Below are 17,083 nucleotides of genomic sequence, written 5' to 3' on the forward strand. Positions count from 1 at the left end.
ATTTCAAAATTTTAATCCAGTGATAGTGAAGGAGTGGCAATATAGTTCCAAGTCAGAATTTTGAGTGACTTGGAGAGAAACCTGCAGGTTTTCACACATCTGCAGGCCTTTTCATTCTAGGTGGTGGGTGTTCATAGATCCAAAAGGTTTCAATAAAGCTTTGAGGAGAACTCACTACCCAATGCCAATGATTGGATTTTTGTTAGTGCAACTTGCTGAGGCAAAACTCTTTACAATCCTAAATGTGAAGGATTGATACTGGCAAGTGAAGTTGGAATGAGAACAGTTTTCTGATGTTATTCAGGATACCATTTGGGAGGCACAAATAATTGTGCATGCTCTTTGACAATATTCCAGAAGAATATCAATACAGATAGCATAAGATAGTAAATGATCTAACCAAACTTAGCCACATTCATAGAGTTGTACAGCATGGAAACAGACCCTTCGGTCCAACTCATCCATGCTAACCAGATATCCTAAATTAATCTAGTCCAATTTGCCAGCATTTGGCCCATATCCCTCTAAAACCTTCCTATTCATATACTCACCCAGATATCTTTTAAATGTTGTAACTGTACCAGCCTCCACCACTTCCTCTGGCAGTTCATTCTATACACAAATTACCCGCTGCATGAAATATTTACCCCTAAGGTCACTTTATAGTGACATCGCATTCCTCAGTGACTAACTCCAGTTCAGATTCACTCCATGTGGATTCCAAATGAAGTTTTATCTTTCTCGTTACAAATCCACAAAGAATCATAGGTCTCTCCATGTGTATAGTACTCCTCAGACAGTTGTTCTCACTGCATCCTGAGATCCACACTCAGTGCCATGTGCCTCCATATGCACTCTTTTGATGTCTCTCTCCATCAGCATTGCTCATGATGCCTACCTTCTACCCGTACTTTCATATTATTTTCCAGCTCATTTAATATTCAAGAAACTTCTCTTCCTTACAGGCATTAAGGAATACAAGCTGCAACAACTCAAAGTTATCCATGGCCCTCTGGAAACTTCCTCCTCTCCCCTTCCCTCTGTCTCTAACCCTTCTCCTTACCCTACTTCTTCTTAGATATTCATTATGCCCTCTCACCTTCCACTCTCTATTCTGAGCATTCTGTACTCAGCAAAGGTCTTAGTTTTAGTTCATGACAGTCACTAATCTCATTTTATCTGGGCATCTCCCACCCACTGCCTTCAACGGTCATACTCACCCAACCCCATACAGCTATTTCTACTGTCTTCCCAAAATCCACAAACAAGACTGCCCAGACAGACCCATTGTTTCTGCCAGTTCCTGCCCGACAAGGTTTGTCTCTTCCTACCTTGACTCGATTGTTTTCTCCCCTTATCCAATCCTTTCCCACTCACATGCATTATTATTTGATGCTTTATGTCAGCTTCAGAAGTTCCATCTGCCATCTTCACTTCACCATGGAAATGCAATCCCTTTACATGTCCATCCCCCATTAGAATGGTCTTAGGCCTCTTTGTCTCTTCATAGTTAAAAAATAAAGACATGAACTGCCCCCATCCTCCACCACTCTCCTCCAACTGGGCATGCTCTTCCTTACTTTGAATAACTTCTCCTTTAACCCCTCTCACTTTTTTCAGGTCAAAGGGCGGCCAGTCCTATTTGGGTCTCTCCCCACAATTCTTTCTCAGGTACATCGATAATATCATCAGTGCTGCTTCCTTCTCTCATGCTGAAGGAAACATTTATCAATTTTGCCTCCAATTTCCCTGCCCACACCTTCACCTGGTCCATTTCTGAATCCTCCCTCCCCTTCCTCAATATCGCTGTTTTCATTTCTTAGGATAGACTAGTCACTAAATATCCACTGCAAATCCACCGACTCCTTTTGTTACCTGGACTTTATACCCTCATATTCTGCTTCCTGTAAGGACTCTATTCCATTCTCCCAGTTTCTCCATCTCCATCACATCTGTTCTGATGATGCCACCTTTCACAGGGAGATTTCAGAAATGTCTTCTTTATTACTCACCTGAGGCCCTCAGCCATGTCCAACACATTTTCTACATTTGTGCCCTCACCACAACTTCTTCACTCTTCTTCCCTCCCACAATGACAATTCCCCGGTTATGTTTGTAACCAGAAGATTAACACCAACAATTGAGAATGAGTGTTTATTATTAACTTAACTTGCGAGCATTTCAATCTCTCTCTACTTGGGAGTGAAAAAGTGTCAATACTGGATTCTGGGTAATCCAAGATGAAGGACAGGAAAAATTTCTGGCAGTAACAGCTGCTCCTTTTTTGAGGTGTTTTAGGTGCTGGAGGTGATTTCCTCGAATTCCAGGAGCAGCAATTACTGTTTTATATGCTGTTGCATTGTTTTGGAACTTTCGGGGGGAAAAAAAATCAAACAACAGCAGTTTTAAAAGTGAGAAGAACAGACAAAGGAAGCACATGGTGAGGTCAGTGCAGGAGAGAAAGAGAGAAAGAAACTGACACTGCCTTTGCTGTTTGAATTCATGTATCGCATGACATCGGAGTTAGTCTGGGAAAATTAACAAACAGTGAAATTCACAACTGATCTTGGGGGAACTGTTGGATGAAGTTCACAACACAGAATCAGATTACTGTATGGTTTTAAGTGGAGCCTACAGAAAGTCTGCAGTAGTGAGTAGAATGGGTTCTTTCTTGATTATATGTTTTTGGAGATTTGTCTTTTGATTAAACTTAACATATAAGCCATAACTATTAATTTAACCTGGGGCAGTGTTTATAGAGGAATAAGACAGTGTTATTTTCTGGGTCTGTAGATTGGGAAAAAGCAAAAATGGACATTAGTAGAGTGATATGTGCTTCTTGTCAGATGTGGGAGTTTAAAGAGAGTTGAAGGATTGCAGCAGATTATATCTGCCATAAATGCTGTTGGTTGTGAATCTTATCAGATCGCATGGATCGGTTGGAGAGACAGTTAGAAGCAATGAGGAATTTGCAACAACAACAGTATATGATGGATGGCAGTTATAGGAAGGAGAGAAAGTCGCAGATACAGCCACATGGATGAGTTAACTCCAGGAAAGATAAGAGGTAGGCACCTAATGCAGGAGTCTTTTGTGGCTATACCCATTTCAAATAAGTATGCTGTTTTGGAAAATGTAGGGGGTGATGGATTCTCAGGGGAACGTAGCATGAACAGCCAAGTTTCTGGTATTAAGACTGGCTCTAACGCCACAAGGGGTAGGTCAGGTTCCAAGAGATCAATTGTGTTAGGGGATTCTCTAGTCCATATAGACAGATGTTTCTGTGGCCAGCAGCAAAAAATCAGAATGGTGTGTTGCTTCCCTGGTGCCAGGATCAAGGATGTCTCACAGAGGGTGCAGAATGTTCTCATGGGGGAAACGGGCCAGCAAAGAGGTCATTGTCCACATTGGAACCAATGACATAGGAAGGGAAAAGGTTGAGAGTCTGAAGGGAAATTACAGAGAGTTAGGCAGGAATTTAAAAAGGAGGTCCTCGAGGCTAGTAGTATCTAGATTACTCCCGATGCTATGAGCTAGTGAGGGCAGGAATAGGAGAATAGACCAGATGAATGCATGGCTGAGGAGCTGATGCATGGGAGAAGGATTCACATTTTTGGATAATTGGAATTTCTTTTGGGGAAAAAGTGACCTGTACAAGAAAGAAGGATTGCACCTAAATTGGAAGGGGACTAATATACTGGCAGGGAAATTTGATAGAGTTGCTGAGGAGGATTTAAATAATAAGGTTGGGGGGTGGGGGGGAAACCCAGGGAGATAGTGAGGAAAGAGATCAATCTGAGACTGGTACAGTTGAGAACAGAAGTGAGTCAAACAGTCAGGGCAGGCAGGGACAAGGTAGGAATAATAAATTAAACTGCGTTTATTTCAATGCAAGGAGCCTAACAGGAAAGGCAGATGAACTCAGGGTATGGCTAGGAACATGGGACTGGGACATCATAGCAATTACAGAAACATGGCTCAGAGCTGGGCAGGACTGGCAGCTTAATGTTCCAGGATACAAATGCTACAGGAAGGATAGAAAGGGAGACAAGAGAGGAGGGGGGAGTGGCGTTTTTGATAATGGATAGCATTACAGCTGTGCTGAGGGAGGATATTCCTGGAAATACATCCAGGGAAGTTATTTGGCTGGAACCGAGAAATAAGAAAGGGATGATCACCTTATTGGGATTGTATTACAGACCTCCTAATAAACAGAGGGAAATTGAGAAACAAACTTGTAAGGAGATCTCAGCTATCTAAGAATAATAGGGTGATTATGGTAGGGATTCTTAACTTTCCAAACATTGACTGGGACTGCCATAGTGTTAAGGGTTTAGATGGAGAGGAATTTGTTAAGTGTGTACAAGCAAATTTTCTGATTCAGTATATGGTGCAAAACTTGACCTATTCTTGGGAAATAAGGCAGGGCAAGTGACTGAGATGTCAGTGGGGGAGCACTTTGGGGCCAGCAACCATAGTTCTATTAGATTTAAAATAGTGATGGAAAAGTTGAAGTTCTAAATTGGAGAAAGGCCAATTTTGATGGTATTAGGCAAGAACTTTCGAAAGCTGATTGGGGGCAAATGTTTGCAGGTAAAGGTATGGCTGGAAAATGGGAAGCCTTCCGAAATGAGATAACGAAAATCCAGAGAAAGTATGTTCCTGTTAGGGTGAAAGGAAAGGCTAGGTAAAAGGCTAGATATTCCTGATGAAGGGCTATTGCCCAAAACGTCAGATTTTCCTGCTCCACGGATGCTGCCTGAACTGCTGTGCTTTTCCAGCACCACTCTACTCCTGAAAGGAAAGGCTGGTAGGTATGGGAATACTGGATGACTAAAGAAATTTAGGGTTTGGTTAAGAAAAAGAAGGAAGCATATGTATGGTATAGAAAGGATAAATCGAGTGAATCCTTAGAAGAGTATAAAGGCAGTAGGAACATACTTAAGAGGGAAATCAGGAGGGCAAAAGGGGGACATGAGATAGCTTTGGCAAATAGAATTAAGGAGAATCCAAAGGTTTTTACAATTATGTTAAGGACAAAAGGGTATCTAGGGAGAAAATTGGGCCCCTCAAAGATCAGCAAGGTGGCCTTTGTGTGGAGCCGCAGAAAATGGGGGAGATACTAAACGAGTATTTTGCATCAGTATTTACTGTGGAAAAGGATATGGAAGATATAGAGTGTAGGGAAATAGATGGTGACACCTTGAAAAATGTCCAAATTAAGAGGAGGAAGCGCTGGGTGTCTTGAAATGCATAAAGGTGGATAAATCCACAGGACCTGATCAAGTAGCATGAACAGCCAAGTTTCTGGTATTAAGACTGGCTCTAACGCAATGAGGGGTAGGTCAGGTTCCAAGAGATCAATTGTGTTAGGGGATTCTCTAGTCCATATAGACAGATGTTTCTGTGGCCAGCAGCAAAAATTCAGAATGGTGTGTTGCTTCCCTGGTGCCAGGATCAAGGATGTCTCAAAGAGGGTGCAGAATGTTCTCATGGGGGAAGTGTACCCTCGAAATCTGTGGGAAGCTGGAGAAGTGATTGCTGGGCCTCTTGCTAAGATATTTGTATCATCGATAGTCAGGTGCCAGAAGGCTGGAGGTTGGCTAACGTGGTGCCACTGTTTAAGAAGGGTGGTAAGGACAACCCAGGGAACTGTAGACCAGTGAGCCTGACGTCGGTGGTGGGCAATTGTTGGAGAGGATCCTGAAGGACAGGATGTGCATGTATTTGGAAAGGTAAGGACTGATTAGGGATAGTCAACATGGCTTTGGGCGGGGGAAATCATGTCTCACAAACTTGATTGAGTTTTCTAAGGAAGTAACAAAGAGGATTGATGAGGGCAGAGCGGTAGATGTGATTTATGTGGACTTCAGTAAGGCATTCAACAAGGTTCTCCATGGGATACTGATTAGCAAGGTTAAATCTCACGGAATGCAGGGAGCACTAGTCATTTGGATACAGAACTGGCTCAAAGGTAGAAGACAGAGGGTGGTGCTGGAGGGTTGTTTTTCAGACTGGAGGCCTGTGACCAGTGGAGTGCCACAAGGATCGGTGCTGGGTCCTCTACTTTTTGTCATTTACATAAATGATTTGGATACAAGCATAAGAGGTACAGTCAGTAAGTTTGCAGATGACACCAAAATTGGAGGTGTAATGGACAATGAAGAGGGTTACCTCAGATTACAACAAAATCTTGACCAGATGGGCCAATGGGCTGAGAAGTGGCAGATGGAGTTTAATTCAGATAAATGCAAGGTGCTGCATTTTGGGAAAGCAAATTTTAGCAGGACGTATACACTTAATGGTAAGGTCCTAGGGAGTATTGCTGAACAAAGAGACCTTGGAGTGCAGATTCATAGCTCCTTGAAAATGGAGTCACCGGTAGATAGGATAGTGAAGAAGGTGTTTGGTATGCTTTCCTTTATTGGTCAGAGTACTGAGTACAGGAGTTGGGAGGTCATGTTGCAGCTGTACAGGACATTGGTTAGGCCACTGTTGGAATATTGCGTGTAATTCTGGTCTCCTTCCTATCGGAAAGGTAATTGTGAAACTTGAAATGGTTCAGAAAAAATTTACAAGGATGTTGCCAGGGTTGGAGGATTTGAGCTATTGGGAGAGGCTGAACAGGCTGTGGCTGTTTTCTCTGGAGCATCGGAGGCTGAGGGGTGACGTTATAGAGGTTTACAAAATTATGAGGGGCATAGATAGGGTAAATAGACAATGTCTTTTCTCTGGGGTCGGGGACTCCAGAACTAGAGGGCATAGGTTTAGGGTGAGAGGGGAAAGATATAAAAGAGATCTACGGGGAAACTGTTTCACACAGAGGGTGGTACGTGTATGGAATGAGCTGCCAGAGGAAGTGGTACAATTGCAACATTTAAGAGGCATTTGGATGGGTAAATGAATAGAAAGGGTTTGGAGGGATATGAGCCGGGTGCTGGCAGGTGGGACTAGATTGGGTTGGGATATCTGGTTGGCATGGACAGGTTGGACTGAAGGGTCTTTTTCCATGCTGTACATCTCTATAACTCTATGACGTTCCGACTACAAGCTACTTAAAACATCTCTCTCAAACCGTTTCACAATGTCTGCAAGAATGTCATTTCATTTGCAGAAATATAATTGGCAAGTGATGTACAAACAAGGAAAGCAGATGCACTTTGCTGACATGCTGTCTGGTGTTGAATTTCATTTAAAGTTGAGAATGCTAACACTGAATGGGAATTCTTCCAGATTCAATGAGAAGTAATAACAAGGCATGCTTTTAAAGTCAACAACTCAGCAAAGACGATTGAGCAGAGATTTATATGGGTTTTGAGTGATATGTACTACAGTTGCAGAATCAAATAATAATCAAACCTGTGTAAAGAAGGGTCACTGGATCTGAAACATTAACTCTGACTTCTCTCCACAAATGCTGCCAGACCTGTTGAGTTGCTGTTTCTGATTTTCATATTTTGGTTTATATTTAACCCAATATATCTGAGAGACAAGCACCCATCACAGCAATGATGCTCCCCAGAGAAGGATCATCAACCATAATGAGCAGTTACCGGATAAACTGCTAAAAATTGGTGTGCATGCCATGAAAAGCTTGAATGTTTTAGAGGTTATTTGCAGGTATAGCTAGAAGTAAGACTGATTCGAATTAACACAACTTTTATTCAAATAATGTTGCTTTATACTCCATTGGATAACTTGTAACTGCAAATGATAGTGCATGCAACTTCTTTTGTTTTTATACGAAAAAGAGCAAGCTTGGAGAAATGCATTCATAATGGCATCGTACACAATGACGTACTTGAGTCATGTGATCTCTGCTTTCATGTTAGAAAGAAGAGCCATTAAAGACCATACATGAAACACATTGTTCTTAGATGGATGTACAATCTTATCATTCATCTGGGTGTGAAGCAGATGTTGCTTTTTTCACATCTGAGGGCTCTAACAAATCTATGCTGCAATTTTCGTTCGACTTAATGTAGCCAGCATCTATATTGATTGCCTGTGGGAAAACACCACCTAAATAAACAAAAGTAAGGAATTAACATTATCATCACCACCATTCATTGCAAAATCTCTGACCACCCTATCCCAATCTCCCACTGGCCTAGTCGCAATCCTTATCTATCCCCCAGCAGTAACCTCAATCTCTGCAATCTTCCTAAACCCTCAATACTAGTCCTAACCAATATAGACAGTAACATGTTTGTTGTGCTTGGCCTATTTTTTAAGTGCACAAGCTGTTTAATTATTTTTCTGTGGCCTTATGTATGTCAAAAGGGCTGTGATTAAAGGGGTTGACTTGCACTTGTCCTGCATAGACTCTTTCAGGTTGCTACATGGCTGCAAAGCTTCATTTTGCTCCTGACCTCCTAGCAAATCTCAAAGAAGCTGATGACTCCCTTCTCAAATTCTCCAATGTTCCCTCAGATGGAGTCTGAAATTTACCTTTCCTCCTCCAATTCTTCACAATTTAACCTATTTACAGTCCTGAAAATTGAAGCATTTGACTTCTCATCTGCATTATGCTGGATTCAACGTAATCAGCAATAGCTACATCAACTCTAAAACAACATATACCTCAATGTAAACTTAATTCTGATCCTAGAAAAGTTCTGAACCAAATTATTTTCTATTCACAGCTATTGACTGGAATTTCTAATCTAGGCATTAAATTATTCTGCTTAAAATGAAATGTGTATGAGATGCAAATCAATCACTAATAATAGATTATTTTTAAAATGTAACCTGTTGGGTGAAAGATGTTTTGTTGATCTTTCATTTGTTTTGGTTGACTTGATGATTGTTTGAAAGATTGTTTATTGTGTCCATTATAAATGTCTGTCTTTGATTGGGCATTTCTTGAAAAAGCTCGTTATGATTTGAAATAATAATTTGTAAGGCTTGATTTCACAGATGGGAAAGAATGGCAAAGTGTAGATTGCAGAAAATAGGTAATATTACCATTTTGTCAGACAAAGCATTGTAATATTAAAAAAACCGAAAAATGGCATAGGTGACTGATTAGAGAGGGGCTCAGTAAAAGACAAAGCACCAATTCAAAAAGAAACTGATCAAAATAAGATTATCAAAGTGAAGTACAGAAGAGAAAAGCAAGTACAAAATAATTTAATCTTGTTACCAAAGTGATCAAGGTTTGTGTAAAGATTTGGAGATCAGCTGCTGGTTGCAATTGTCGTGGGTGTGTTTGCCAAGCTGGCAGGGTGGTTTGCAGATGTTTCGTCCCCCGTCTAGGTGACATCAGTCAGTGCTGTGGAGCCTCTTGTGAAATGCTGCTATACTGTGTGGGTTGGAATTTGTTTTGTTTCGTGCCCGTTGCTTCCGGTTGCCGGTTCTGGTTGTTTGTTGCAGTGGTCAGTATATTGGACCTAGGTAAATGTATTTATTGATGGAGTCTGTGGATGAGTGCCATGCCTCAAAAAACCTCTGGCTGTCCGCTGTTTGACTTGTCCTATTATTGTTGCGTTGTCCCAGTCAAATGCCGACCCTTGTCATCTGTGTATATAGCTACTAGGGACAGCTGGTCATGGCATTTAGTGGCTAGTTGATGTTCATGAATGTAACCAAATAAATTCCAACTGACATAGTACAGCAGCACTTCATGGGATGCTCCACAGCACTGAGGAACTCATCTAGAAAAGGGACGAAACAACTTCCCAGTTCGGCAAACATACCACAACAACTGCAACCAAAGTGATGCAGTGAATGGTAAATTATCCTTTCACTTTTGAAACATGGGTTCAAACATAACAAAAAGAAATATCATTCAAATATTTCTCTCCTTTGTGAAGTGTATTTATGAAATCTTAACTGCAGTTTTGATGAACACAAAAAGTGACATTATTTAGTCCACTTCACAAGTGAGATTGCTAACAGTGTTCACCCTGTGGACAGCTAACTGAATATTCACATGTATTATCAAATTCATCCTTGCATATTTCCAGGAGTCACTTTAATATGCTAGGATGTCTTGGAATATATGCTCTGTATTAGCTTATCGAACTATAGCAGAAAAAGTTTTGCTCTGTCAGCTTTGCTCGATTGCTAACATTCCCTAAGTCAAAATGTTGTTGGAGTTGAACTTCAGACAAGGACTTAAATATATATCTTTCTCGTAGTCAGGGTGTATCAAATTAGATGCTAAATTGGGATAAGGATTAACGATACCGTTACATTATTTTGTGAAAAGCAATAGGTGCTAACAACAATTTATCGCATATAGAACATAGAACAGTACAGCACAGAATAGGCCCTTCAGCCCACGATGTCGTGCCGACCACTGATCCTCATGTATGCACCCTCAAATTTCTGTGACCATATGCATGTCAAGGAGTCTCTTAAATGTCCCCAATGACCCTGCCTCCACAACTGCTGCTGGCAACGCATTCCATGCTCTTACAACTCTCTGCGTAAAGAACCCACCTCTGACATCCCCTCTATACTTTCCTCCCACCAGCTTAAAACTATGACCCCTCATGTTAGTCATTTCTGCCCTGGGAAATAGTCTCTGGCTATCGACTCTATCTATGCCCCTCATTACTTTGTATACCTCAATTAGGTCCCCTCTTCTCCTCCTTTTCTCCAATGAGAAAAGTCTGAGCTCAGTCAACCTCTCCTCATAAGATAAGCCCTCCAGTCCAGGCAGCATCCTGGTAAACCTCCTCTGAACCCACTCCAAAGCATCCACATCTTTCTTATAATAGGGTGACCAGAACTGGACGCAGTATTCCAAGTGCGGTCTAACCAAAGTTTTATAGAGCTGCAACAAGATCTCACGACTCTTAAACTCAATACCCCTGTTAATGAAAGCCAAAACACCATATGCTTTCCTAACAACCCTGTCCATTTGGGTGGCCATTTTAAGGGATCTATATACCTGCACCCCAAGATCCCTCTGTTCCTCCACACTGCCAAGAATCCTATCCTTAATCCTGTACTCAGTTTTCAAATTCAACCTTCCAAAATGCATCACCTCGCATTTATCCAGGGTGAACTCCATCTGCCACCTCTCAGCCCATCTCTGCATCCTGTCAATGTCCCGCTGCAGCCTACAACAGCCCTCTATACTGTCAACGACACCTCCAACCTTTGTGTCATCTGCAAACTTGCTGACCCATCCTTCAATCCCTTCATCCAAGTCATTAATAAAAATTACAAACAATAGAGGCCCAAGGACAGAGTCCTGTGGAACACCACTCACCACAGACTTCCAGGCAGAATATTTTCCTTCTACTACCACTCGCTGTCTTCTGTTGGCCAGCCAACTCTGTATCCAGACAGCTATGTTCCCCTGAATCCCTTTCCTCCTGACCTTCTGAATAAGCCTACCATGGGGAACCTTATCAAATGCCTTGCTGAAGTCCATATACACCACATCCACAGCTCGACCCTCATCAACTTTTCTAGTCACATCTTCAAAGAACTCGATAAGGTTTGTGAGGCATGACCTGCCCCTCACAAAGCCGTGTTGACTGCATTTAATCAAGCCATGCTCTTCCAGATGGTCAGAAATCCTATCCCTCAGAATCTTTTCTAACATCTTGCAGATGACAGACATGACCATTACTGGTCTTTAATTGCCGGGGATTTCCCTATTTCCTTTCTTGAAGAGAGGAATTACATTTGCCTCTGTCCAGTCCTCAGGTACAACTCCAGTGGAGAGCGAGGATGAAAAGATCTTCACAAGTGGCAAAGCAATTGCATTTCTCGTTTCCCAAAGCAGCTGAGGACAAATCTGGTCTGGGCCTGGCGACTTGTCAATCTTAATGTTTGACAAAATTTTCAGCACATCCTCTGTCTCTATCCATTCCAGCATGCACACCTGCTCTTCAAAGGTTTCATTCACTACAAAGTTCGTTACTTTTGTAAAGACAGAAGCAAAAAACTCATTTAGGGCTTCCCCTACCTCCTCAGACTCCACACACAAATTCCCTTTGCTATCCCTGATTGGGCCTACTCTTTCTTTGACCATTCTCTTATTCCTCACATAAGTGTAAAATGCCTTTGTGTTCTCCCTAATCCGTTCTGCCAAGCCTTTCTCATGCCCCATCCTGGCTCTCTTCAGACCATTTTTAGCTTCCTCCACCTTACGTAAGCTACCTTTTTCCTTTTGACGAGAAGCTCCACCGCTCTCGTCATCCAAGGTTCCTTTATCTTACCACTTCTTGCCTGTCTCAGAGGGACATATTTATTCATCACTTGCAACAACTGTTCCTTAAACAGTCTCCACATGTCTATAGTGCCTTTACCATGGAACCATTGCTCCCAATCCATGCTTCCTAACTCATGTCTAATTGCATCATAGTTTCCTCTTCCCCAATTAAATATCCTCCCATTTTGCCTAATCGTCTCCTTCTCCATAGCTATGTAGAATGTGAGGCAGTTGTGGTCACTATCACCAAAATTCTCTCCCGCCACAAGATCTGATACCTGCCCCGGCTCATTGCCGAGCACCAAGTCTAGAATGGCCTCTCCCCTCGTCGGCCTGTCAACGTACTGAGTTAGGAAACCCTCCTGAACACACCTTACAAAAACAGCTCCATTCAAATCTTCTGCTCGAAGGAGGTTCCAATCAATATTGGGAAAGTTAAAGTCACCCATTACAACAACCCTACTATGTCCACACTTTTCCAAAATCTGCCGACCTATGCTTTCTTCCATCTCCCTGCTGCTATTGGACAGCCTGTAGTAAACCCCTAAAGAGGTGACTGCTCCCTTGCTGTTCCTAGTTTCTTTATTACAATAAATGAACACAATATATTTCATAGTTAGGGGTCAGATCTGAAAAGGGCACAAATGAGGGCAAGTGGCCAAAGGCACTGCTAGCCTGTCAGATTTTAAAGAAGCTTTAAAAGATGAGAAGATAACAGTAAGGTGGAGAGGGTAAACTGGAGTAAGCTTTGGGAGAGGATTCCAGAGTATAGGGTGTTGTACAAGGGCATGTTTCTGAAGAAATTAATGTTGAATTTGCATTAAGCTCCATCCAATTTAATGATATCATATAGTCTGGAAGGCAGTGAAGTTCTCTACAATTTCCTGTGAGGAACAGATGAGTTCTGCACAGCTCCAGATAGTCCTAAGTAATTATGCCAAGCAAATTAATCCTGCCAATGATCTTAATGCAGGGAAACATGCAGAGTTCAAATGTGGAGGATGGAAGTATGGATGCAGGGCTGTAGCAAATGAGAGGACTGTGAAGAGAGAGTACTAAGGAATTTGTGATGATAAGAAGAATTTAGAAATGAACACAATGAGGGATGGGGTGACAATGGAGATTGGTAAAGAGACCATTGGGGTTTTATGTGAATTAGAATTTGAAAGTCTGGAATCAGTGTTAATGTAGTGTGCAGTTCAAAAAATTGGTGAGAGGAACTTGAGAAACGTTGTGTCTGGAGGTGACAAACGCTTGAATGATAGTTTCAGTGGCAATGGAATAAAACATGGTCAGAAACAAATGGTACTTTGTACCAGTAGAGATTGGCAGATTCAGTGATGGATTGAATGTTAAGGTTCAGATATTACATGTCCTCGGATTGAACTTAACTGGATATCCAGATAGCAGAGGGAATCAGAAGTTAAATTACTGCAGCAGTGGTGCATTGAGTTTTCTTTTGCCAGTATCAAAAAGAATGCCAGAATTAAACAACTTCAAGTATTTGTTTAGCTCAAACCTATTTCAAGGAACATCTTACCAGGTCTGGTGGCTGGAAAGATTATCTTCCAATGAGAAAATCTGCATTTAACTTTGAAAAAAAAGCTAACGTGCACATGCTTTTATCATGATGGGAAATCTAAAGTTGGATTTTTTAGGGCCACCTTTTAGCAGTAATGATAAAGTTAATTAAAACTCAGTTACCTCTTTCAACAAGATGTCATTTTTAAAAGATCATATATTTTTATTTCCTTCAGTTTTGGTTGTGGATTTAAAATGAAGACACTGCTTTAAACCAAGAAAACGATGGGAAAAGGTTGTTGCAGCTTTAAAAATCAAGTTTATTGGAGCATATTGTGAGTTGTATAAGATGCTGCCTTTTCCTGGAACAGTCAGAGAGAGAGCTGATGGAATAAAACCAATGGGTTCTGAAGGACCTCTGCTTGACCCCAATGTTATGATTGACTTTTGGCTAGGTGACCACAGCATGTGTGAAGCCAGTGGAGTAGGAAGATCTAGCCTGCAGAGACAATGTGTGAAAACCTTTTCTCTGTATCTCTGTCCAGTGGGGCAGTACCAGGAAGTCTCCAGTTGCAAATGGTTGGCTTCCTCTCACCTTTCCCTGCATATCTCCTGTTGATGGAGGAATAAAATGCCTTCAGAGACACTGAAAGGATGAATTCTCAACAGGTAACTGAAAGACTGAATGTTGGTTTGTATATAACCTTGTGTCAACATCAAAGAATGATAAGGACGTGAAAGAAAATAACTCATCCAATTCAGATTCATGCTCTGAAGCTATGTTTCCATAATTGTGTTCCTTTTTCAGCCTTAAAATGAATGTCTTACCTATTTTGTGTGTGAAAAGGAGAATTTGAAAAGGTGTGGAGCTAAATTATAAACCTATAAGTTAGCAATTTTTTTTTGACATTCGTTAGAGACAACTTGTTTGCAATACTTTAAAGTTAAGTACAGATAGCTGGTTAAAGCTTTACTTTAACCTACGTTCATCAGTCAAGTAAAGTGTGGGCTTTGCATACAATGGGTAAATTTTGTGATGACACTGGAAATGGTTGGTCTTGATTTTCCACACACTCCCCAATGGATCATGAATTTTCTTTAAGGGTTTTTACAGCAAGATTAGCAATGTAAGACTGGAGGTACTCACACTCAATTAATTTTTAACAGTACCATCTCGACTAGAGGGAGGTGTAGTACCTTAACTATGTATCTCCCTGAGATGACAGAAGCTTCTCAATTTCCACTTTATTCTGCTTTTATGTAGATGGTAAATAGGCATTAGGGAGTCAGAAGGTGAATTACTCAATGCAGACTGTTATAGACGAGGCTACACCCCCTCAAAACATTTCAAGAAAGTAGCCCAGATCCTAAATTTGCTAGTTTTTTAAAGCAGGTGTAACACAGATATTCCAGGAGGTATGCATTCGTCAAACCACGTAGTATCAAAGAAAACAGAATTTATTTCTCCTTTCTTAATTGAAGGAGGCAGCTCCATTAGCAGTTTGTCTGCTAATTCCAGCAATTTAAGTACCATTTAAACCAACCAAATTCAACATCCAGAACAAAAGACATTAACATCTACCACCTGCTGCCTTTGAGTCCAACAATCCTAATCCCAAATCAGAACTATCGAACAAATTCCACAAAGTGCCCCCAATTAGTTATGCACCAGGCCTGACCCCCTCAAAGCATTTCAAGAAAGTAGCCTAGAGTCTAACTTTGCTGGTTGTTTTAAGCAGGTGTAACACAGATATCCCAGGAGGGATGCAGTCGGTCAAACCATATAGTTTTTTAAAAAATGGAATTTATTTACAAGATTACCAAAAGGGAACATAATACAGAATAGTTTAACATATCCGACAACCCAACAGATCATCCCAACTTAATGATGTTGTTCCAATTGTTATGACACGAGGTAAACCCTCCTATTTAATAAAAAATCAGCAACACATCAATGATTTATCCCATGCAGTAATCTGTAAAAGTGTGAATGGCCAAGAACTACTTGAAGCAAAACTTATCAACTTTATTCCTTAAAGTATAGCAGAGAATAACTAACAACTATTTACCATTCCTTACTCTAACCTATCTGTTACCTTCCCTTCTATAATACTAGTCTGTTAGAACTCTCAATCAAAATTTACAAAACCACCCTTCTTATCTCAAAACCAGGCAGCTTTTGTTCTTCTATTCGGATCTTCCTGCGTCTTCTTTTCTTTTTCTTAGGAATTTCTGTGTCACAAGTTACTGATTGAAAAGGTACTTTTAAGAGAGCTATTTTTCAAACATGCTGTTTACATGCTAGGCTTGGCAGTTCTCCTCTCAACTGTTCAATTTTCCCCAGTCTTATATCCTTAAAGCATTAGATTGTGTCATTGGCTTTTAAGATTGTCAATATACTCAATTCAAATTGGATTGGAGTTTGATATTTTTGGGGGGTATAATTTAAACTGATTGGCCAAATTCAAATTTGTGCTCTTGTCTCATAACAATTCAGCGAGTGCTGATTGTTCTGAATCAAATGTTACTTTGTGAATTTTCCAGCACTCGGTGCACTTGCCAAGTCCTTCATTCTCTTCAAGGAACACCCACATCTTCATAACACAATACTTGCAACAATCCCCATAAACACCCCTTGGCACATAAGGTAAAATCAAACACAGGGACCTACAGGAGAGAAGGCAGAGAGAGGATCAACATGGACCTGCTTCTTTGGTCCAGCAGTTTAAAAACTGCCTGACTGCTTTCAGTGAATAGCCAGAATGCCAAAAACCAAATCAAACTAAAGAAAATCTGAGCTGGAAGAACTGGCCGTTCCCCTTTCATGGTACAAGTGTTTGCTTGTAAAAAAAAACTCAAAACTTTTGCTTGAGGCAGTATCTGTTAGCTATAATCAAATTGGCCCTAAAATCCTTCAACTTAGACTTTTCGGAGTCTGTGTCTTTTGCAATCTCTCTGAAAAGAAGCCAAGGACAACATAACCTTGTTAAAGGAGCAGCATTATCAGAGGACTTCCCAGCCTCTGACCTGCTGTTCTATCCACAATATGTCTGTTGTTGTTCAGTTTCTCTTCACTGGTAACCGCTGGATGTTGATGTGTCATTCAGCCATGGCATTAGTATTGGCAAAGTCATGCAGTTTCCAGGCTGCTTGTTGGAATAAAGATTGCACAGAGGCCTGGTGCAGGATGAACATGTTATGATTGCTGCCTGGTAGTTGGGAAGAGACCGGCATGATATGTTGCCTGTCATTTTAAAATAAAAATATAGAGGGAATATATTGAATAGCGGGCAAAACCTTGTGGGGTGGGGTCTATTTAACCCAACACCAAAAGAAATCTTTAAATTCAATTGTAGAGTCATACAGCATGGAAACAGACCCTTCTTT

Source organism: Chiloscyllium punctatum, chromosome 20, assembly GCF_047496795.1.
Source record: "Chiloscyllium punctatum isolate Juve2018m chromosome 20, sChiPun1.3, whole genome shotgun sequence".
Taxonomy (NCBI): domain Eukaryota; kingdom Metazoa; phylum Chordata; class Chondrichthyes; order Orectolobiformes; family Hemiscylliidae; genus Chiloscyllium; species Chiloscyllium punctatum.